A 23,999-nucleotide genomic window follows, 5' to 3' on the forward strand; every position below is an offset into this window, starting at 1 on the left:
CGGTAACATCTCTCCGTCTTAATTTACATTGATGATTTGCGAATGTTTCACTTGGGCTGAAGAAAGCTTACAGAGGGAATGTCGTGAAGTCGTTAGCCTTAGGTTGACACTTTCAAATCCTGACTTCAGCACTTACTGGCTGTCAGACTTGGGGCAAGTTACTTACCTCTGTGTGCGTTAGTTCCTCACTTTTAACATGGGCGTCATAATTGTGCCCCACGTACAGTTATGTATTTACGTACCCCATGTACAATTACATATTTATTCCTAACAACGACCCTGTGGTACGGGTGGTTGTTAGGACTAAATTAAATTATTCAACGTATGCAAAGTGTTTTTAAGGGCACCTGCTAAGGAGTACACTGCTGTATCAGTGTTGGCCATCATTAGCCACGCGTGCACGCTGCACAAGCTGGTGGAAGATCAGCCTTCACGTTCGCAATCGTCTTGATAACCCGTCATACTTTGCATCGGGAGACAGTGATAGTTTGCTTTGGCTGGAGTTCCTTCTGATACATATCAGTGACGAGCTGCATGATATTGCTTTGTGATGTAGATCTTGCACTTTGGGGACTGAGTCGTGTTGAAGCCTATCTCCTAGGATTTGAAGTTGCCCTCCTTGATTTGGAAGCAGAAATGAAAACCATTTGCCAAAGTAACAACTCCATACAGACATGGGTCCTCTTCCAAACAAGTGTAAAGTTTCTTTGAGGAAAGCGTAAGGGTTCTAATCCACATGACATCGTTTTGAAGAGACTACGTTAGAGGCCCAGTAGGCCAGGAAATCAATCTTCCAGGCACCACAACCCTGTAGGAAACATCTGTTGGACCATTTGCCATAAAAAAGAATGAAAGCGGGCATGGGGGCCCGGGGTTAGCAGGGGAGCTCCGTCTGGAAGTGCTGGCTGAGGCGCCCCCTGGCTTGGGAAGGGGGGGTCGCTTTCTCCACGTTTTCAAGGCGTAGGAGGGACATGAAAGATGGTTTGGACAATGGCTCATGCTGACTCGTCCTCCAGACCATCCAACTACTGGGAATAGTTCTCAGTCAAAATCTGTCTCTTGACCTAATGCCTGCTCCCCCTTTCTTGAGCTCTGCAAGGCCTGGGCTTGCCCACCGGCCATGCACTTTTGTACAAAATTCGACTCCAACTGTTATAGTCCAACAATTTACCTTCTAAGTTAAAACTGGACACACTTGGCAGTCAGGCACATTAAGCAATGCTAGATTTGAAGTGTGGGATAAAGAAAGAAGACTAAAGATGGATTCAACCTGACCTTGGAAATAAGCGAGTAGCTTACAAAAAGAGGAGGGGGCCTGGGAACCAACAGAGACAGCTCCACAGCAGACAGAAAACGATTTAACACTCAGACAGGGAAGAAAATTGAGATCCTCAGTGATGGCCAAAAGATACAACCCACACGAACTGCATCGAAACGAGAGCTGAGGGCAGGCTGTGTTACAGAGACTTTCCCATCACGAGATGTAAGCTAATCTACTTTGCTAAAAACAAACACATTTCACCCCTGAGAGTGTATTAAGTGCTCTGAAAAGGGTCTGGGATTTAATTTGCAAGACACATTTCATCAGATATTTAGAATTTTCACTGTAGAATTCCTGGCCTCGAGTGTTCTTTATTTTCTGATTCCTGAGAGGTAATCAGAACCATATCCACTCAATAGTGGAGCAAGTTGCAGGCGAACATTTTCCTAACCCTTGTATTGCCCAATAAGGAAACTCTCATATATCATTTTTTTTTTCTAAATAAGGGTTTTAAGGCATTTAACAACAAACCACCTACACAATACTATTCTCTATAAATAAAGCAATGGTCTAAAGAAGCTAGAAATCACTTGATCCATTGCCCTTTCTGAGGTGGAAGTGTTAACAATTGCACGTGTTTTTCTGTGATGATACTTTTGGTATTTTCAACTTTAAAACTTTGAAGACTATCTTAATTGTTCAGTAACTTTTTTTTTTTTTTTGAGCACCAACTGTATCTGGCCTGTAACATAGCATAGCTGTACCTTGTTTAGTCTTCTTGTAAATCAAAACAGATACAAAGAATATAAATTGTATGTTCACAATATGGCTTTAAACCACTTAAGAGAAAATGTATTTTTCTCTGTGCTCCACGATCAGAGAACACACAGTGATTAGAATAAGGGTTAACAATGAACCCACCATCGGATTACTTGACTTATACTGACTCAGATACTAAAAATACTTTGCGGGAGTATATCAAATTATCTGATAGGCCTGTGGTTAAAAGTTGATAAATATTGGGGATAGGAGATTAGCAGGAAAATGAACTCGTGCTAATTCGAGTGGTATTTAAAGAGAAATGACACACATGCCCTTAAAACTGAAAAACATAGGACTTTCCACATCGTGCTTTATTTGAAAGACCTGTCATAGAAGTATCCTTAAAAGATAGCCCAATAGAATGTGGCATTCTGGAAGTTGTCTTTTCCCCCCATTTTTAATTCATTCCTCTCTATCAAATATGGTTATTTCTAGAAATCCTTTCTCCTGGTGCTTTGCTCTGGGTTCATCTCTTTCCTCTCCATTCCTCCTTCTACTGTCAAGTACGAGACTTCAAACTAGCGGGATGTGAAGCTCCGAGTTCTGGAAATCTTAGAAGGCTGCCTTTCCCTCTGAGCCTGACTGAGGTCGAGTCCACCTACGACTTCGTATAAAAAGCTGTTGGGCCACTTTCTTCTACGGCAGGGAGCATCCACTGGTTGGATGAACGACCAGAACTTTCCAGCTGTGCCCGCTTGTAGACAAATGGGCGTTGCTGGGTTCACAACTTAACAACCAGACCCTACGGCATTCGCTGGAAATGAGTGAGTGGGGAGAGGGGGCAGACCGGCAGGTTTGGACTTTCCATCAGCCTCTCCCATTTCAGACCCAAAGAAACATCGCGCCCGTGGCTGGAGCAGGTCGGGGGCCAGGCCCAATGGCACGGAGGAGGCCATTCTTTGGAAATCTTAAAGGCCAAAATGCTGTTTTTAGAAGGAAAGTACTTCCAGGGAAATACTGTGGCCTTTAACTTCATTAGTCAATTAAAGAAAGAAAGTCTCTCAAAAGAGTCATGCAAATAAAAGGGAGCTGCCCAAGGCTGCTTCCAGGGGAAGAAAAGAGCCTTTTGCGTGCAAGGCCAGAGGTGTGGGTGTAATGTTTTCCAAGGAGAATTGTGAAAAGCTTTCAGAACTTCATTAGAGGCTCTCCACAGGCTCCTGCCCTGGGGATCTGTGGGTTCCTGATCGTAGATATAGGAGGAGGCCTCTCAGAAAGGTCTTACTGGAGAAACTTGAAAATGTTTATCTATATTCCCATTTCCAAACTTATTTTCGGTTGGATTAAATAAGCAACATGTTTAATAATATCATCTGGAGTTTTTATTTTGTTTTATTATTATTATTATTATTATTATTATTTTCTCTGTACGCGGGCCTGTCACTGCTGTGGCCTCTCCCGTCGCGGAGCACAGGCTCCGGACGCGCGGGCGCAGCGGCCACGGCTCACGGGCCCAGCCGCTCCGCGGCACGTGGGATCCTCCCGGACCGGGGCACGAACCCGTGTCTCCCGCGTCGGCAGGCGGGCTCTCGACCACTGCGCCACCAGGGAAGCCCTGGAGTTTTTAAAAAACTGTATTATGACAGCAAACAATTTAAAATATTGAAATATAAAATACTTTCAATAAAACTTAAGGATCCTCTTTAAAATTGAAATCTTGGCCTTTTTAGATGCTACTTGTCAAATGTGGGGATTCCAAAATAGTTCTCATCAGTTCTAAACTTTCTCGATTCAATTGAATTTAGGAATAATCTCCAAACATACGATGCCCCAAAGTATATCTTTAATTGGGGAACTTTTTCCAATGATTATATGTATTCTATCGTAGCCTTTGTCTCAAAGAACTCGTATTCAAGTGGGGAAAGGCAGTTAAAAAAACGCAAATAAATATATCATATGTCAGCGTTGAGGCCAGGGTGAGGAGGACTGAGTGTGTGTAAGGGGGGCGTCTCATGCTGATGGATACAGAACAAAAAGGTAACAAATTCGTAGAAACTTCAGGTTATCATGGGAATTATTCAGGGTCTCACCACCTGTGAATGTAAAACTGAAAGGCAACTTATTTGTCACGTTGGCTTTCTTCACAGATTGAACTCATGAGGTGGTTCATTACCCGTTTTATTTTGTTTGGTCTCATGTGATCTCATAAGTTTAGTTTCTTCAGGAAAATGAGTGCTGACAAAATCTTGTTCAGAAAGCATTTCCTAGTGTTTGGAGGAAAAGGATAGTCACATATATTTATTTATTTAATGTCAGTGGACCAAACTGTCCCTTCCTCACTAAGTTGCATATATTCTTGTGTCCTTCAAGCTTAACAGACTCACTCACCTTGAAGGGTTACCCACCGTCAATGTTTCTCCCTGGACAGATATTGATTCACAGGCGAGGGAAACCAAGCAGTTTGTATTTGAATGATGCTGAAGGCGGCAGGCATTTTTCAGATATTTGGAAAAACCGTAGTTCTGTACGAAAAACTATAGTTCTTTCTCTGCCGTCGACTATTTCCATGGAGTTGATTGAAACACATAATATCTTTTCTTTCCACAGAGATAGAAAAGTGTCCTTTGGAAACGGTAAATGTTCTCAAATGGCAAATGTATCAGCTTTTTCTCAATACGGAGTGCCTGAGATTAAACAATTTCCAATAAGTCAAAATGTTTCGTGCCCTTCAGCCCACGTGTTCAACACGGTGGACTTTCTAAGTCTTGCATCTGCTTTAATTATGGTGCTCCGTCAACCTGTGACTATTTCCGTTGAAGGAAGTCGTGTATCTACCACTTGATCTCACACTAGCGTGTGGCAGTAAAGCACATTTCTTATCCACTTCTGCTCTGATGTTGCAGCAACTCTTTCTGTGCATTTTATGTGGTTATTTTAAAAACAAATCTCATACATTTTCCTTATTCTGAAACAAACCCATGCCCGTTTTAAGAAGCTCGGGGACATTACGCATAAACTTGCCATGCAGAAAAATAGCTTTCTGGGGATGCGCCTACCTTGATGCTTCTGCACGAATGCTTACATTTTGGGGTGTGTGTTCATACAGTCTTGTAAATGATTTCCGTCTATCACTGTGCGTACGTGAAAACATTCTCATTTCGAGAGTCGGCATGGTAGAGTCAGTGAGGGAGACTCGGCAGCCAGCTGTACGGGGAGCGGCTTGGGGGACCTTAGTCAGGGTGTGCTGCATCCACAGCACCCCGTCGCCAGCAGTGCCCACGGGGCGCTCTGGGTGTCTTCCTCTCTTTTACTCTTCATCAGTCTTGCCACACTGTTTTACCTGGTATAAGCAACACATCGGCGTTCAGTAATATATTTTTCCATATATTTCATTGCTTTCTGCCCCAGCTCTATTACCTTCTCTTCACTTGCTTCTTCTGTTTGTTGCTCTTTTTTTCTATCATCACAGGGGTACAGAAAGAAAACCAAAATTTTCTGTGTATTAGTTTTCTAGGGCTGCTGTAACAAAGTGCCACAGACAGGGAGGCTTCAACAGGCTAAGTGTATTTTTTTTTTTACAGTTCTGGAGGCCAGAGGTCTGAGATCAATAAGGTGTCATGATGTTGGTTCCTTCTGAGGGACAATGTACAGAACAGAGTCAGCGATGACCAGTCAATCACACAAGAATACAAGGCAACACAAAGATACATTTTGTTAAGAGGACAACCAAAAGAGAAGGACAAAGACTTCAAACTATTAGACAGGTTGTAGATCCATTGTGCTTCTATAAGTAAACAAACGTGAGGCCTTAAGAGTGAAAGTACCTTTAGGAAAACAAAAAGCTGTATTAAGTGACCTAACAGGTTTGAAAATGATCCAAATTAAATTTTTGGAAAAGAACAAAAAGATTAAAGTTGTAACAAGAATTAAAATGGTAAGAGTGCAGGTGAATCAAAATGACCACTGACTGTAAAACTTCAACAATAATCATGTCTTGAGGTGTTTTAGAAAAGACAGAAACAGCAGTGGCCAAAACAGCATACAAGCAAGCACGGACATTGCTTTAAGGTCCTTGTATTGTCATCTGATTGAAGATGAAAATAATTAAATTTTAGATTTTGTCAAGTCTGCATATTTTAATTTCTATGCTAGCAAGAAGTAGAAAAGAAAATAACTTCTGCATTAGCAGAGAGAAAAACACATAAGTACAAAAATCAATCAATAAAAGTGGTCCAAAGAGGAGAGAAAAACATAAACCACAAAATATGATAGTATATTTCCACATAATTACATCACTAACTGTAATATAGCAATTACATTAACTATAAAGGGACTCCAGGACACATTTTTTTCAGAGTATATTTTTAAAAATTCGACTATATACTTATAGGAGACATATCTTTAAAAATGCTTAAATTTTAAGGGCATAGGAAAAGATGGAGAAGGATATACCACATACATACCAACCAGAGTTTTATAAATATAATAGAATGTCATGATATGTTAATTAGCTGCGACCGTCACAGTATACATGGACGTGAACTCTATTAATATCAGACAAATAGAACGTCAAGTGGAGGGCATTTCCTGAGACAGAGAATGTGGCTTTACAGTGGTAAATGGTTCCACTCGCCGGGAGAAAACATCGTTCGCACTGCCCGCTACAACACCCCCCCCCAAACACAGATGTAAGATCCCCCGTCGGCAATGATGAAGCCCACCGTATAGTCTTCCTTGATCCACTGCAGGGGCTTCATTGTACAACACTGATGCTCTTTGATACTCCGCCCCTGCTCTGGGTGGTACACACGTGCTCTGTACGTTCTGAGGTTTTCTCTGTGAGTGGGAGAGAGTGGGGTGACAAGAGTAAGAGAGAATTGCAGGAAGAAACAAAGACAAGTCCACGGTCATCATCAGAGTGTAGGTTTTGAAGTCATCTTTCTGAGTGATTGACAGAACCTGAAGACAAAAGAATCACGCTCAACAAACTTGGCCAGGAAGACATAGAAATGATGGTGTGTCCAACGGTGGCAGGAAAAAAATTCTTTTAAATCCACAAGGACCATTTAAAAAAAAAAAACACAACTGACTGTATATTCGGCATGATTCAAATTTCAACAAATTTCAGAAGATTGAAATCATACAGAACATGTTTCATAATGCAGATGTAGGTTACAAAACACTAAAGAAAAGGAAGCTCATTATCAAAAAGTAGGACTGGGGGCCCATTCAGAGAGCGGGGGGGATTTTTGTTTGGAAGGAAGCACACGAGGACTTCCGATGTGCTGGGAGGAAAAAGAGGAGAAGGCACGGCCTGGACCTCAGGGCTTTTATTCTAGAAGGTGAGACATCGGAGAGACGTGGGTGGTGTCTTCCATGCACGACAAAGGGCCAGGTGCTGGCTTGAGTCAATCGTGTAACAAACACCCCATCTCACAGCAGCGTTTGGGTGTAGGAGAAGGTGGTAAACCAAAACCACCTGGAAGCCACTTTTGATTATAAGATACACCGTGTAGAATTGGTGACTCTCCAGCAGTGAATCCAAAGCATTTATTAACGCTTATTACATTCACAGTCCTGCACCACATTCTTTAATATATATTACAACACAAGCCATCACCTTAAGACATCAAAAGATAATGGAGTAAGGAACACAATCCTGAAAGCTGTTTAATAAACAAACTAGTCCCGGCTCTTTCTGAGAATAGTGGGGCAGCATTGGTCACCTGAGCTAAACCAAGAGAGACAGGATTGTTTAAGAAGAACTAGGACTTTCACTGGACATTAGGAACAGGAGAATTTGTTCAGACAGAAAGGAAATGACACAAGGACAGGCGATGTAGGCAAAAATACCTTGTGAGCAAATGCAGGAAGTAGAAACCCAAAAGGCCTCCGTGGGGAAGGATTCATGCGAGTAGCAGTAGAGAGAAAACAAGGGAGTTGTTGAGTTGATTTTTATGTTGGTTGTATATGTTTTTAAAGACTGGAAAACAATCTAGGCTGATTTAGGGGTTAGAATTCCTACTAAGAAAGACTAATATCCCTTTCAGCTACATAATTCAATAATATGGCAAGAAAGTTTTAAAAAAACTAACAATTGGGCTTCCCTGGTGGCGCAGTGGTTGAGCGTCCGCCTGCCGATGCAGGGGACGCGGGTTCGTGCCCCGGTCGGGGAAGATCCCACATGCCGCGGAGCGGCTGGGCCCGTGAGCCGTGGCCGCTGAGCCTGCGCGTCCGGAGCCTGTGCCCCGCGACGGGAGAGGCCACAACAGCGAGAGGCCCGCGTACCGCAAAAAAAAAAAAAAAAAAACTAACAATTTAACTCTTCTGATTCATGGTGTATGTGAAGGAAATATTACTAACCCAGGATTTTGCAGCTTTCTAGGCAAAAATACCTTGTGAGCAAATGCAGGAAGTAGAAACCCAAAAGGCCTCCATGGGGAAGGATTCATGCGAGTAGCAGTAGAGAGAAAACAACTAACAATTTAACTCTTCTGATTCATGCTGTGTGTGAAGGAAATACTACTAACCCAGGATTTTGCAGCTTTCTAGGTATTTCTAGAACCAGGCAACAAACCAGAGAGGGTTGTGTAACTCCCCTGAAGGTTACCCTCTGCGTCACCATGTCATTCTTTACCGGGTTAGTATCCACCAGCAGTCAGTTAAAGAGAAGGAAAATTAACATCACAGGCCTGAAGACTAATTCCTAACAAAAACACGCACAGGGAGAGACAGAGAGAAAGAGAGCATCTTGGCCCTGCTGCAAGGCGCCGTGCTCCACTTCTTCATCGTGAGGAGGCTGTGCCCTCCTGGCACCACAGCGCGAGGCTTTGGGCTTCACCAGAGCGCCCAGGAGGGCTCAGCCACTCGAGTACTCTGCTCTGCTCACGTTTCCCGAGCCGGTGTCGGTCACGTGGTTGCCCCAGCTGCAAGGGCGGGGGGTGGGAAACACCTTTGGGGTGATGGGAGAGGGAGGAAATGTCTGTGATGTGCAGGCGTGTCTCCCACGTGCATACCGAGGCTCTCTGTAGCCGGACACGCTCAGGTTCTCACAGCTTCTTTTGTTACTTAATTATAATAGAATACAACTCATGACTTCTTTAGATAACTTTTCCCAAATTGCAGTCGACTGCTTGGTAAGGGAGGGAGGGATGTTGACACTCTAGTGACTTTGAGATAGCTGATGGTACCCAGGAGCTCTCAGTAGCATATGACCACCTAAATTCCTCCCTTACTCTCCCGACCTTGCAGTCAAATTTGGAATCACCGAATCCGACCAGTGGGGCAATGGGCTAGTTGGGAGTTTGGGGTCAGATTGCATAAATTCAAAATTCACAGCAGCCACTTCATGAATGTGACCCTAGGTATTTACTTTCCTCTCCCTGGAAGAATCTCTGTATTGGAGGTAGCATATACCTGACACGTAGGGTGTCAGGAGGATAAAAGGAGATGGCTCTTGTAGAGTGTTAATTGTCCCGATGGAGATGCAATAAATGTTACTTCTTATCACAACCACTACCAAAGCAAGTTGAAGTTAGAAAATCCTTTTTTAAGAGAAGATTTCTTTTCATGTAAGAAATAGAAAATGGTACGGTCAACTGACACTGTGGGATTTCAAGATACTGGAAGTTTTCAAAGATAAGTCATTTCAGAAATAATATATTCAGTCACCTCATAGCAAGTTCCCGGGGAGGGGAACTAGGGAGGGGGGAGGGGGGACTCCTACACATGTGTGTGTATGTATGTATGTATGTACATGTGTGTATGTCTCTATATTAAGGGAATCAACTCATAGTATTTTTATGTATTTCTTACATACTAAAAATAAATGTTATAAAAACTAAAGGCATGCCGTAGATAGTCAGTCAACTGGATGGAATTTTTTAGGATAAGTATAAAGATGTATTTTTTGGTTGACATTTGATAGAAAATTGTATAATCTCACTTATGTTATTAGCTTAACAATTACTACTTGAAAGTCTTTGGGGGAACAACATATGAGATTTAGCAAAGTTAAAATAAGGGAATCGGAGAAGATGAAAAAATCTAGGTAGCTAATCTACTCAGGATCAAATATAATTCTGAAGCCCACTTCGTATAGATGAAAATCCATGAAAACTCATTTCATGCTTCTGTAAAATTGCTTTCAATTATTTTCAAGGATTAGTAAACATTGGGAAAGGTGAATTAGAACAGGCTGGTGCCGCAAAGACTTAACAGGATGGCTAAAATTCGCCTTTACAATGAAAACTGCATTTTTAAATTAAGAAATTGGACAAAGTCCTTCTGAGGCTTATCTGGGTTTGGCGCTGAGCCTGCAAAAGTACTTATTATGGTCAAACTCTGCTACTGAAACATTTATTACAGCTGGATGGAGACAGGCTTGGTCAAGGGGAAGGATGCTTCTCACTGCTTTCACATTCAATGCCTATGTTTTCCACCGTATTTCAATTCAAAATAGTCTCTTTGGTCAGGACAGATTTCTCTGTCCTCTTCCCATTTACATTTTGTAAGTAAAATTTTTACTGAGGAGGTGTAGAGCTTGATTAAGCTTCAGAGAAGGGTTGGTTTTACGTACCAACACGCAGATCAAGAGATAGATCAGACGTTATTCAACACGCCCGAATTCCTCCCAATTCTCCATCCTTCTCACCCCCCCCCCCCCGAAAGCAATCACCGCTGTGATCTCCCTGCTGTATAACTTTGTAGAAATGGAATCATATAGCATAGACTCTTTTGTTTTGACACTGTGTTTTGACTTCCAAACATGCCTTTGCACGTAGCAAGAGTTTGCTCATGCGTACCGCTGTAAAATATTTCATTCCAAGAAGGTACCACGATTTATTTTCCAGACCTACTGTGCGTGAACGAGTATTCGTATCCCAGATCTGGGCTATTACGCGTAGTGCCACTATGAATTTTTAAATACATTTTATTGAACATCTGTATGTCTTTCCATTATTCATAGTCTAGACCATATCGCAGAGCTGGGATCCCTGTGTCGTAAGGTGTGTACACGTTCAGACTTAGTAGATGCCATCAGTTTTCTAAGGAGATTGTAACAGTTTACAGCCCCGCCAGCAGAGTGTGGAGCGTGATGAGTTCCTGTTGCTTCAATCCTTGCCCACACTTGGTTTCCTCCCTTCCTCTCTTCCTTCCTTCCCTCCTTCCTTCCTTTCATTTCCTTCATTTTAACCACATAAGTCCTTCAGCTTCGTTTTTCTCAAAACTACCTTGACTGTAGTTGGCCTTTTATAATTAGTTTGCAATTTTCACACAGTCTGCTGAGACGTACATTGGAATTGCATTAAATCTACATATCAATTTAGGGAGAATTAACACCTTTACAATACTGAGCCTTCTAATACATAAACATCATATATCCTTCCACATATATTTAGGTCTTTTAAAAGTGCTCTGAATAATGTTTTCTCATTTCAGTGCAGAGTTCTTGCACATCTTTTGTTAGATTTATTCCTAAGTACTTATTTTTATACTATAGTAAACAATATTTAAAATTTTCAGTTTTTATCTGTTTCTAATATATAGCATGGATTTTTGCATATTGACCTATTCTCCAGTAATTTTGCCAAATTCACTTATTAATTTTAGTATTTTGTCTTAAAATTTGGGGGATTTTCTATCTATACAACCACCTTAACTCTGAATTATGTTTTTTTTCTTCCTTTTAAATTTTTACACAATTTTCCTTATTATACTGTCTCTCTGTAACATGATGAGTAGAAGAGGTGACAGTAAAATCCTTATCTTGTTCTCATTTTCAAGAAAAAATTTTCTTTGTCATTTGAAATTCTTCACCATTTCAAATTACCACTTGATGTGGGTTGTTTTTTTTTTTAAGATACTCTTTATTATATCATGGAAATTTCGTTCTAATCCTAGGTGGCTAAAGGCTTTTATGAAGTGTGTTTATCGAATTTGATCAAATGTGCTATGCTATTCTGCAAATGCTGAGATTACCTTGTGATTTCTCTCCTTGTTTTCTGATAATGTGGCAAATCACATTGATTACAAGCCAGTGAATACAGTTTTGTTCTCCTGGTATAAACTCCATGATGGTTTGCAATGGGTTAATTGTTTTTATTATTGCTGAATTTGTTCTGCTGATATTTAACTTAAGAATTTCACCTTCCGTATGCTGACACATATATATGGAATCTAAGAAAAAAAATGTCATGAAGAGACCAGGGGTAGGACGGGAGTAAAACACAGACCTACTAGAGCATGGACTTGGGATACGGGGAGGGAGAAGGGTAAGCTGTGACGACGTGAGAGAGTGGCATGGACATATATGCACTACCAAAAGTAGGGTGGATAGCTAGTGGGAAGCAGCCGCATAGCACAGGGAGATCAGCTCGGTGCTCTGTGACCACCTAGAGGGGTGGGATAGGGAGGGTGGGAGGGAGGGAGACGCAAGAAGGAGGAGATATGGGGATGTATGTATATGTATAACTGATTCACTTTGTTGTAAAGCAGAAACTAACACACCACTGTAAAGCAATTATACTCCAATAAAGATGTTAAAAAAAAAAAGAATTTCACTTCTATTTTCATGAGAGAGGTTAGTTTATAATTCTCTTTTCTTATGATCCTTTTGGATTTCATCTCAAGGTTAAGTAAACTAGCCTCATGAAATAAGTTTATAAATATTCTCTCCTTTTCTATTTTCTGCAAGAGTATGTGTCAGATTGGCATTGTTACTCTCTTAATATTTGGAGGAATCACTAGTCAGCCTTCGTGTGTGTGGGCATGGGGGGGTTAATAACTGATTCAATCACTCTAGAAGTATTCAGATTTCTAATTTCTTCCAGAGTCCTTTTGAGTGTACCTTTGAAGAAATTTGTTCATTTCCTCTAAAATGTTCTTATTATTTTTTAATATTTATAGAATCTGTAGTGATGTCTTCATTTTTATTTAAACATCTTTATTGCAGTTTACTTTCTTTGGAAGTGATCTAACATTCTCTTTCTAAGTTCTTCCAATGGGAGCTTAGGCTATTATTTTCCATCTTTCTACTTTTTCTACTATATTCCTTTAAGACTACGTATTTCCCTCTTTATCTGTATCTCACATGTTTCGATATGTATGTCATCAGTTAAGGATGTGATCTCATTTCCGTTTTGAATTCTTGGTACGGGAGCCATTTAGGAGTTTCTCACTTTCCAAACAGTGGAGATATTATATTTATCATTTTATTGATGACTTCTGCCTCAGTTACAATGTGGAGAGGGTACATACTCTGAATTATATCAGTCTTTTAAAGTTTTTTAATATTTGCAAATTTACGTGTGCTGTTGAAAAGGAGTCTTATTCCATCCTTGTCAGTTGTTGTGTTCTACATAGTACATGAGACGGAATTTATATGTCCTCCAATCTTTTTCTGTCCGCTTCTTTTGAAAGAAGTATGTTAAACTCTCCCACATATTATGCCTATTTTTCCTATTCCTAATCCATACAGCCTGGAATAAATTATTGGATAGCCAGTTGCCAGGCTAAAGTGAGTTTTTCATTACATGTTGACTTAATATTTTGCTACCTGTAGGCAAATCTGAATAAAGCATATGCACATAAACTATACCAGACCAAAGCCCAACATAATTGATTATATTTCTACTCTAAATTTGACATTATTTCACCAAATATGTTTCATATACATAGTATGTAGACAATTTGATAAGAGTGATGTATGGGTTGAGGGAAAATTTATTGAGATATGCTAAGTACACAAATACTTTTTAATCAAATTCTAACCACATGTTACTTCTAGCCTGGCAATTCCTTCTCTCACCATAGAATCCCTTCGTAGTATAACCTTTGGCATGTAGAATGTATGCAGTATATTTTTTGTAAAACCCCCTACTTTGTCTTTACATGATACTCCAATGGTAAAATCCAAGTATTCAAGTGGTTTTGCACTTGTTCACTAGGACAGCGTTGCTTTTAATTAGGCGCTCATTTATAGTTATTACCGGGACGGCAAGTTTTGTAACTATGGACATTTCAGCACAGTTGTTTTTCTATTCTAATCACTTATTTTAATAATCTTTAAATTATTTTCTTGTCCAGTTAATTTTTATTCATTTTTATAATTTTAAAATGTCATGTCAAGAAAGATTATGCAACTATTTAAACTTAAAGTCAACATTTCACATTAAAAAGCAAGGACAGGGCTTCCCTCATGGCGCAGTGGTTGGGAGTCCGCCTGCCGATGCAGGAGACACGGGTTCGTGCCCCGGTCCGGGAAGATCCCACGTGCCGCGGAGCGGCTGGGCCCGTGAGCCATGGCCGCTGAGCCTGCGCGTCCGGAGCCTGTGCTCCGCAGCGGGAGGGGCCACAGCAGTGAGAGGCCCGCGTACCGCAAAAAAAAAAAAAAAAAAAAAAAAAAAAAAAAAAATTAAAAAGCAAGGACAATATTTATAATTTCCACCTTACGTGAAAAGTGCACGTGTGAAGTCGAAATAGTCCAGGAATTTCCTTCTCTCTAGACGCTCGTGTCAGTCTACCTTCTTATAGTTTAAGCTTAAGATGTCATCGAATTAAATTTCTGTGCAGTGTGAAGAAGCCAATCTATCAAACTCTAGTCGTGGAGAAAATCAGCTCACCACCTTCCACATCGTGGTTAATCTAAGCTCCTGCAGATAATATCTTTATTGCCACGCGGCCTCCCTTCCTCTCTCTCGGGGGCCACTCACAGAATGATTTACTGAAGGAGGTGGCGTGTGTTTTTGTCCTCCAGAAAAAGAATCCTAAAAAAGCTTACCCTGAGGGCGGTAGACACAAAGATATTGATATGTCGCGCCTGCAAGCGGTGACAATTTACCACCAGGGAAAACACCCAGGGGTGGGTTCTGACCATCAATATGTCTGCGAAAAAAAATACAGACTTTGCAACAGAACAGCTTACTTTCTTAGTATAGGTTATCAAATGAAAAGAGTGGGTTAGCAATTATGCAGCTTCTAGCGTCTTACATCAGGAATGGAAATAACCCAGATCCAAAATAACTTGCAGGCCCATCAGTCAATCAAATGAGGACACTACTGGAAAAAAAAAAAAAAAAAGAAAAAAGATCTAAATACCTCAGTCACAGCAAAGACAACTATTTTCAGAGAGGGCACTGCAGACACAGTGTTTGCAGCTGCAGCGCAGCCTCGAGGAGAGTGGTGTGAGCAAAGCGAGCCCTGCAGCCTAACCCGTCGGGGGGAAGGGGGGTGAGGGGCCTTGTTAGAACCCACCGCTGTCCAAGGAGCCCTGGGGCCCAAAGCTGGCACAACTGCTCCCTCGGCTAGACGTGTGTCCGGGTTAGCGTCATGAGAGAGCACACAACTGTTAGCAAAGCCCCATGTTTGGATGGCTGGAAGCAGGGAATAAAGGAGTGGTAACTAGCGGGCCCAGGGAAGAAGGAGAGACCAGTGCAAGGGTCTCGGAGCACATCTGGAAGGGCCTGCCCTCCCTGCTGGGGGAATCGGCAGCGTCCGCTGATGGAGGGGGAGAGGCCGTCTGGCCCGGCGGGGACACGGTGATGGAGTCCGGAGGACACAGGCAGCTCTGGCAGCCTAGCTGCGTTTGCTTGGAGCCTCGTGTAAAGCCCGCTCTCCACACCCTGCCGAAGAGGGTGGGAGCCGTACACCGTCCCTTGGGTGGGATAGAGGCTCTGCCTGAGCCGATCCATTGCTTCACTCAGATAATATGAACAACTGAGAAACAACTGATTCATCTCACTGTAAAGTGAAATCATCTTGCAAAACCACTTTGGTGCTTAGAAAAAATGTCAGGTGGGTATTGATATTTGCAATTGGAACCAAGGGCTTTTGACAGCAGAAGATGATAGTGGCGCCACTGTTCATGACATCAGTCGCCTGCACAGGAGTAGTTTTGAGGAAGATGCAGGGTGGGGGGGGGGATAAAAAGCTCACCTTGCCCCCCTCTTCGGATCTCTATAAGCAGGACAGCGATCCCACCCAGTGCAGTGTCTATGAGAGGACTGTCCCTGTTCTTCCTGTGCCCCTGAGTGAACCCTGGGCTGAGAAACCTTATTTGGGCCCCTCCTCCAGCCTCCTAAAACTGTGGTGAATCAGTTTGTGAGGGTATTGATAAGTTATAGATACACTTCTGAGTACCATTTTCCAGAGTACTCAATTAACGATGTATCATCACTTAGATGTAACAATTCACTGGTTTATTTACTCCCTCACTCTTATTCAGTTTTCTTATGTTACTGATTATTTATAGTGTGCCAGGCACAAGGTCCAGCTTTACACAAAACAGGGCACAGGCCTGAGGTGTGGCTTCCGTGTATGATGAAGCAAACATAAAAAGAGACGATTGGAACAAACCTACCATCTGCACCAGGAGCTAAGGAAGTCACCAGTCTACCCAGTTGAAGTTGAGACAAAAGTTCATGAGTTAAATCCTTCTGGAGGACATGTCAGCTGAGCAAAGTCTAATTTTAAATGTTGAAGTGCATGAAGCCTCTGTACATCACCCTGCAAAGCCAGATGTGGGTTCTGATTAGTGGAAATATTTCAGTTACCGGTTCATTGGCCCATATACTTCCCACTGCATCCATTCCCTTCACGGTGTAGGAAATTTGATAGCTACTAATGACATAAAATGGAGAAGCTGATAAAAAGCAGCCCTGAAACTGTATGTGCCTAATACATATTTCCTTGCTCTGTCAGCCGAGAGGCCTAGAAGCAAGGACACCCCAGAGGCAATGGGCACCCCAAGTGCCCTGATCCTGGCTTCTAATACCATCTCCAATCAAAGGAACCTGAGCCCTTTGCAGAAATAGCTGACTCCAGGGCCGAAGAGGGAGATATCAAAGATGAGCCTGGGGCGTGCTGCGGTGCCGGCACAGAGAGCGCTTACAAAAAGCACAAACAAACACAAAAAGAAAACAAAAACAACCCACCGGAGAGTGATGGGGTTATGTCCAAGGGACCAAGAACCAACTGAAAGAGCTCCAATAACCAAGTCTAGGGTGATGTGAACAGCTAAAAACCCAGTAGTAGATCATAATTCAAATATTAGAATAAATATCCATGTGTCCTTACTGATATAGATTAATGATTGATTGAATAAACAAATAAATGGAAGAGAATAGGTAAATCTGTGCAGAGAACGATTTCATGTAATTTATGACACTACTTACTCCGCCTTCCGTGCGGTAGGACATACCCCTCACCCCGTAAGCGTGGGCTGTGTGTCATGGCATCAGTAAAAGAAGTGCAGTGAGAAAAGGCTCGGGGGCTTCCCCGGTGGCACAGTGGTTGAGAGCCCGCCTGCCGATGCAGGGGACGTGGGTTCGTGCCCCGGTCCGGGAGGATCCCACGTGCCGCGGAGCGGCTGGGCCCGTGAGCCGTGGCCGCTGAGCCTGCGCGTTCGGAGCCTGTGCTCCGCAACGGGAGAGGCCACAACAGTGAGAGGCCCGCGTACCGCAAAAAAAAAAAAAAAAGAAAGAAAAGAAAAAAAGAAAAGACTCGGGTAGGTGAGTGTACGGTGGAGAAAACCGACAAGCACAGCCTCAGCCAGGGCTTCACATCGGCATCATCCGTGAGGAATCGTAGCGACACCAAGTGTCCTTGATCTGATGTGAAGACGGGGTGCTCCGCCTCTGGCCTCTTCCTCCCAAACCCACACTGGCCCATCATGAGAAAACCAACAGAGAAACACAAATTGAGGGGAATTTTGCGCAACACCTGACCAGTAGTCCTCAAAACTGTCAAGGTCATCAAAAACAAAGCAACTCTGAGAAACTGTCCCATCCCAGAGAAGCCTACGGGAATGTGATGACTAAATGTCGTGTGGTTTCCTGGGTAGAATTCCGGAACAGAAAAAGGACATTCGGCAAAAATTAGGAAAGTCTGAGTAAGGCATGGCTTTGTTTAATAATAACATTATCAGTATCGTTCCCTTGGTGTTGACAAATACAGCACTGTCATGTAAGATGCTAACAGTCAGGGAAACGGGGTTGGGGTATATGGGACCTGTTTTGTATCTTTGCAACTTTTTTTGGTAAATCTACAACTACTCTCAAAATATAATTTTAAAGAGAGATACACGTCTACTTCCCTTCCAGCTGGCTCTGTGCTCCCCTCCATCACAAGACTGCAGGTGGTGAGAGTGGGGGCGGTGAGAGATCCCCTCCTCCGCTCTCTCCCAGGGCCGATCTGACTTTCTCCTGTCCCAAGAGGTGAGAGGGACAGCTGTGGTCAGAGGTGCCGCTGTCCGTCTGATAGGCCTGGAGTCCTGGAGAGGGACGGACATTCGGAAGGGGCACAGAGGGGAAACTGAGGGAGTTGTCCAGAGCTCGGACGCTGGGCCACTGTAACGATCACACTGAAACTACTTTCCACCTAGAGTTAAATACATATACTCTTACGGGAGAAAGGATGATTTTCTTTTTTTTGAGTGAGATTTCTCTTAAAAGCATCCCTTGCTCTTTATGAGTACCCAGTGATGACGTGTTCCTGGTCATAAAAATATAGCAAAAGTAGGAGAGACGTATCATCTTTTGTCCACACTTAGACAAACAGGGAACATTTAGAAAATGTTAGGTTGTCGCTGACAAAGCACCATCACCACCCCAGTAGGAGCTGCGGCCGCTGAGGCTGAGCCCTAAAATGGAATCTCTGTGCGTCAGGGTCTGTGCCCACGGGGCCAGCCGGAGGTCAGCCCAGGTCACGGAGCAGCTGCGGGGATGAATCGCGCTCCCTCCTCCCCGCGCCCTCGCCGGCGGAGGGCCAGCCCCCGTCGCGGGTTTACCCCCCTCGCACCTGCTTCCCAGTGCGCAGCGGCCTCGGCGTGCACCCCCCTCTCCCCTCCCCCAGCTCCCGCCTGAGTTTCCCTTCGACAGAAAGTGTGGTTTGGGCCCTGGCAAAGGAACCCATGAGACGTGGCTCCTGTATCCTCCGTTACTGAGCAGTACGGTGCCTGGGACGCGTGGCCCCTTTCTCCCGCGTGGACGCAGGCGCTTTTCAGGTGCTGCCCAGATCCCCGGGGGGCGAGGAGGTGAGCGTTGTCCTCGGGGACAGTTGTCTGGGAAGCCAGGGAGGCCTCGTGAGCGCTGAGAGCTGGGGGCAGGCGGGGTTCAGTGGGGGGAGATTAGAATCGCCCAGAGCACATTCTCCTACTCGCTACACACGCTCCTGGCCAGAGGTGTCCACCTCCCGCGGGACATCACTGTCGCGGTGAGGGCGTCCCGCCCCTCGGAGGCTGAGCTCGGGCGATTACCGGTCCTTCCACGCGGCCAGGTAACTCATCACGACCCCAAACCTCTGCGTGGTGACATGGCCCCCCGCGTCCCCTGGGCCTTGCGACACGTGGCCCCCATGTGACTCACAACTAAAGGTGCCTGAACAGTGGGGGGGGGGGGCTCTGTGTGCAGGGCCTGCCTCAGTGCCCCAGCCTTGGCACGTGGGATGCCGGCGCCGGTTGCTAAATATTTTGAGCATCCCTCCTGGCTGTGCTGAGGGTAGAGAGCTGCCATGGGTGGCCCGAGGCTGGGGAAGTCTCTATTGTTTGATGAGTCGCCAGATTGGGAAGTGTTGATCACGTCCTCTTACCATTCCTGTTCTCTGAATACCTGCTGGTAAAGTGGTAAGTGTGTGTGTGTGTGTGTGTGTGTGTGTAATTGTAGTGTGTAAATTGGGCGTGCTGAAGTAGTAAGGAGATAAGACAGCTGCAAAAAAAATAACATGCGGACTATTTATCAAGAAATAGGACACCTTACCTGAAATAAATCTCACACCATCACTGAGCCTGTCACTGCTTTTAAAATGTCTAATCAAACAGGTGCCATAAACATTTATTCTTTCATTGATTCCCCTTCTGAAGTATGTTTTTAAAAGTGCCCCTTCTTCTCCATTCCCTTCGTCGTGGATCTTGCAGGCGTGAATGGCTTCGATCAATTCCTCATGTGTCCCTGTATCCAGGGCCCCCGCCCCCGCCCGCACACCAAACTTCCTCATGATCACAGCCACCAGAGGGGTCACTGCAAACCCAAAGCTGGCCAGGCCATCCTGCTGCCCCGATTCCCACCCCCACCTCTGTAGACGCGGCTTCCTCCTCCAGGAAGGATGTTACTCCTTCCTCTCTTCTTGTCTCCGCCCTCATTGCCAATAACTTCCATTCTGCTGGTTGGTTGCTCTGCTCCAGCTGGGATCCTGGGCTGCTCCTAGTGAAAGCCGGTTCTCGACCATCCCTGCGGAGGAAGGCACCGTTGCCTTCATACACCAAAGAGCGTGTGCGCCCCTCAGCCACAGCCCCTGCCACCAGACACTTCATACCTTCCTGGTGATGCCGGGCCATGACACAGACAAGAGTCAGGCCTCATCAGCCTGTGGAAGTGTGTGTGGCTGATTTTTCTCACCTCAGCTGGCGCCTCCAATCACTCACTCACTGTATCCTCTGTTCCAGCTACACTGACCTTCTCATGGCCTTGACCGACTCTTCCTGCCTTAGAGAGTTTGCATATGCTGGGCTCTCTGCACACGACGCCTTGCCCTTTTTCTTCACACGCTTCTTCCCCTGACACGTCACCTAAATAGGGTCTACGCATGAACCTCCGCCATTTTTTCCCTAAGCATGGCCTTCACAGCACGTTTCTGAATCCATAATTACATACTTACTTATTAGTTTACCTGTCGATTATCTCTCTGCCTCTCCTGATCTTTGTACTCTGTGGAGGCAAGGCCCATATTTATTTGGTCTGTGTTCTGTGTCTACACCTTGCATAGAGCTTGCCTGGTAGACTTGTTGAGAGATGTTTGGGATGACACTATGCCAGCCGTTGCCATATGAGTGGGTATATATTGCTCAAGGGAATGAGGGTGGATACATCCCCATTGATGGCAGGAGTAAACAATAATGTCCATTATTAGTACCATCATATAAATTACTAAGCAAAGTAAATTGAGAATAAACACATTCATACGTATAAATGTCATCAAAGAGGAGATAAACATCCGTTTTTGCTGACGATGCTGATGATATGATTACCTACTAAAAATCCAAGGAATTGAAACAAAATGCTATAGATACTGTAGAATTCAGCGGAGTCCAAAATTTTTTCAAAAAGCGTTTTTTAGTGTGCAAACCAATTGTGCTATCATAAGCTAACAGTAAACATCCAAAAATGTGATGTGAAAAGACTCGTGCAAAAATTAGGATGCTCAGGAATAAACTTAATGTGTTGTAGGGCCTAGGTGGAGAAAATCATGACATATATATAAGAAAAATTGTAACTAGAGAGAGGTACCACATTTGGGGATGGGAAAACAGTATTTTTAACATATTGGTTCTCTACAAATTAACATCCATTTCACCTACTTCCAACGAAATCCTCAGCAAGATAATTTTGAACGATGACAGAGGTTTGTAAAATGTACCTGTAAAACTAAACATTTTTGAATATCGGAAAAATCCTGGCACACAGATAAATATATGGGAAGCAAGCTTTACGGTGGGTTACTAGTCTGTGGTAAAATGGAAATGATATAGCGTTACAAACCTATATTAATGTAACAGAATAGAGAGTGCAGAAATGGGCTGAAGTATTCCCTAAAGGAATTTAACGTAAGCAATGTTATCAGTTTATCTTTTAAACATAATCATGTTTTTGAACAGGTAATAAGTGAATACCATACAAAAGTCACGTAATGAAAAGTCAGTCCCCCTCCCTCCTGGCCCTCCAGCTGTTCGATTTCTTTGCCCAGAGGCAACCGCTATTACCTGGCTACGGCTTATGTTTCAGCACATATGTAAGAACCCCTGCTGATTACTGCTGGAGTTTGCACCAATGATAGCAAAGTACAGGTGATGCCTCTGTACCGCCCCCTCCCATTTACTGGTTTTACTTACCTTAGTAAAGTGTCTTAGAGGCTTAGCAACACTTAGTAGCTACTTAGCAATAGTATCTTAGAGACTAGCCCGCGTCAGTAGTTTGGTATTATCTCGTCGTTTCTAATGCCGTGTAGCGTCCCGTCTGTGAAAGCTACTACATCCTGCACAGGATGTCCTGTTACACACATGCCTTCTCCCGCGTGTGACACAGCTGTCGGGCAAGCCTTCGGCATCGCTGGGTCAAAAGACACACCCATCTACATCTCTGTAGATCTACATAATCGCACTACATGAGTCACGTTATTCTCTTCTAGCGATTCCCGTTTCTAACAATGACTGACGAGAATTTCACTTCCCCACGATGCCAAAACTGTATTGTAGCAAATTTTCTGAACATTTTCAATCTGATAGGGAAAAAAGTGTCTTATTATAGTTTTAACATTCATTTCTGTTAATATGGGTGAGGTGATGTGTATTTTGTGATTTTTAAAAACACTTGTAGTTCTTTTACATGTACACTTTCCTCGTGGATTTGCATGAACCTTTATATATTGAGAGACTTAGTCCTTTTTTTATGAGTTACAAATATTTTCCTCAACTTATCACTTATCTTTGACGTAGTGCTTTTTAAAATATGCATAGTTTAAAATTATTAAATTTTGTTCTGAATTTATCAAACTCTTCTTTTTTGGCTTCAGGGTTTTATATCATATTTGAAATTTTTTCCTGATTTAAGATTATAAAAGCATCTTCCATATTTCTTTCATTTGTTTATTTATTTATTTTTTATGTTTAAATGTTTGATTTTTCCAAGATTTATCCCGATTTAAATTTTGAGTTTTTTAATCTATTTTTTTCCAGGTATCCAGCAAGATTTTTTGGGAAAAACTACTTCATCAGTGTTTTCAAACGTGTAGATGGCATTTTTAGTCACTAGATAAATACATTAGGAACGCTTCAGAGATGTTAAAAAAAATACTTAAATTCCTACTTATTTTAGGCTAAAAAATCCCCCTGAATGTGAAAACAGCAACAAACTCTATTACATTGTAATGTTTTAACTTCATATGGCAAAAACACCATAAATAAAGTTGATGGACAAATAAAGAATAATTAACATGCAACAAATATGGCAGAAGTCAAACATTTACAAAGCATTTACAAATGTATGTAAAAGATGAGCACTTCAATAGAAAATAAGGCAAAAGAAAAAATAGACTAGACGACCATCTGTGTTCAAATGTTTGACCCTACCAGTAACAAAAGAACCGCACACTGAACTCAGAGCAGCTAGCGTTTCCCGCTCTGCTATTAGACTTGGAGGGTAAAAATCATATAAAATGTATTAAAAATATTTTGTGTTAAATGTGCGTCCATATGGGCAGTTTCATGTAATATTGGCAGTAGGATAAATGAACAGCCTTCTTGGAAAACAATCTGGAAAAATGTCTTGAAATTTTATATTTTCTTATCCTTTTACTCAGAAATTTTTTTTTTTTCTGAATGAATATTTACAGAATATTTTAGAGAATATTTACAGAAATGTATCAAAGGAAACAAGAAGCTGATTGTGCCATAATGCATGTGCAGACACATTATTTCAGCATTATCCGTCTGCTGGAAAGAACTCAACATATCCTAATTGTTCAGTAATAGAGGCCGATTAAAACCATTAGTCATGATCACAGATTATACCAGGATATTATTTATCCATTTAAAATGGTACAAAAATCTGAGGATTGACCGGCAAAATGTTCATGGGATGAGGTTACTGAACAACAGGTTATAAAACAGCATGTTTAATTTGATCTTCTGTATGTATCTATCATCTGTCTAGTCTCTCCATCTTTCTGTCTGTGCATGCAACCAGCCAGCCAGCCACTTACCTACCTACCTACCCATATACCCTAAAGGGTTAAATATCTATATCTATATCTATCTATCTATCTATCTAACCTATCTATCTATCTATCTATCTATATATAGTGTTTTATATGTATACAACCTATACAAGGGATATATATGGTTATGTACCTGTGTGGGTATATATATATATATATATATATGACATTGCTGTTGCTTCACCACAGCCTATTTTACTTCCCTTGGTAAATT

General features: G+C 42.7%; 1 long non-coding RNA gene across 1 annotated transcript in view; it reads left to right on the plus strand.

Moving 5' to 3' along the window:
• The window catches only part of LOC136792780 (uncharacterized), a 223,557-nt gene that overhangs the window by 194,989 nt on the left and 4,569 nt on the right, over positions 1-23,999 (plus strand). The window lies entirely within an intron of this gene.

This window comes from Kogia breviceps, chromosome 16, assembly GCF_026419965.1.
Source record: "Kogia breviceps isolate mKogBre1 chromosome 16, mKogBre1 haplotype 1, whole genome shotgun sequence".
Classification (NCBI taxonomy): domain Eukaryota; kingdom Metazoa; phylum Chordata; class Mammalia; order Artiodactyla; family Physeteridae; genus Kogia; species Kogia breviceps.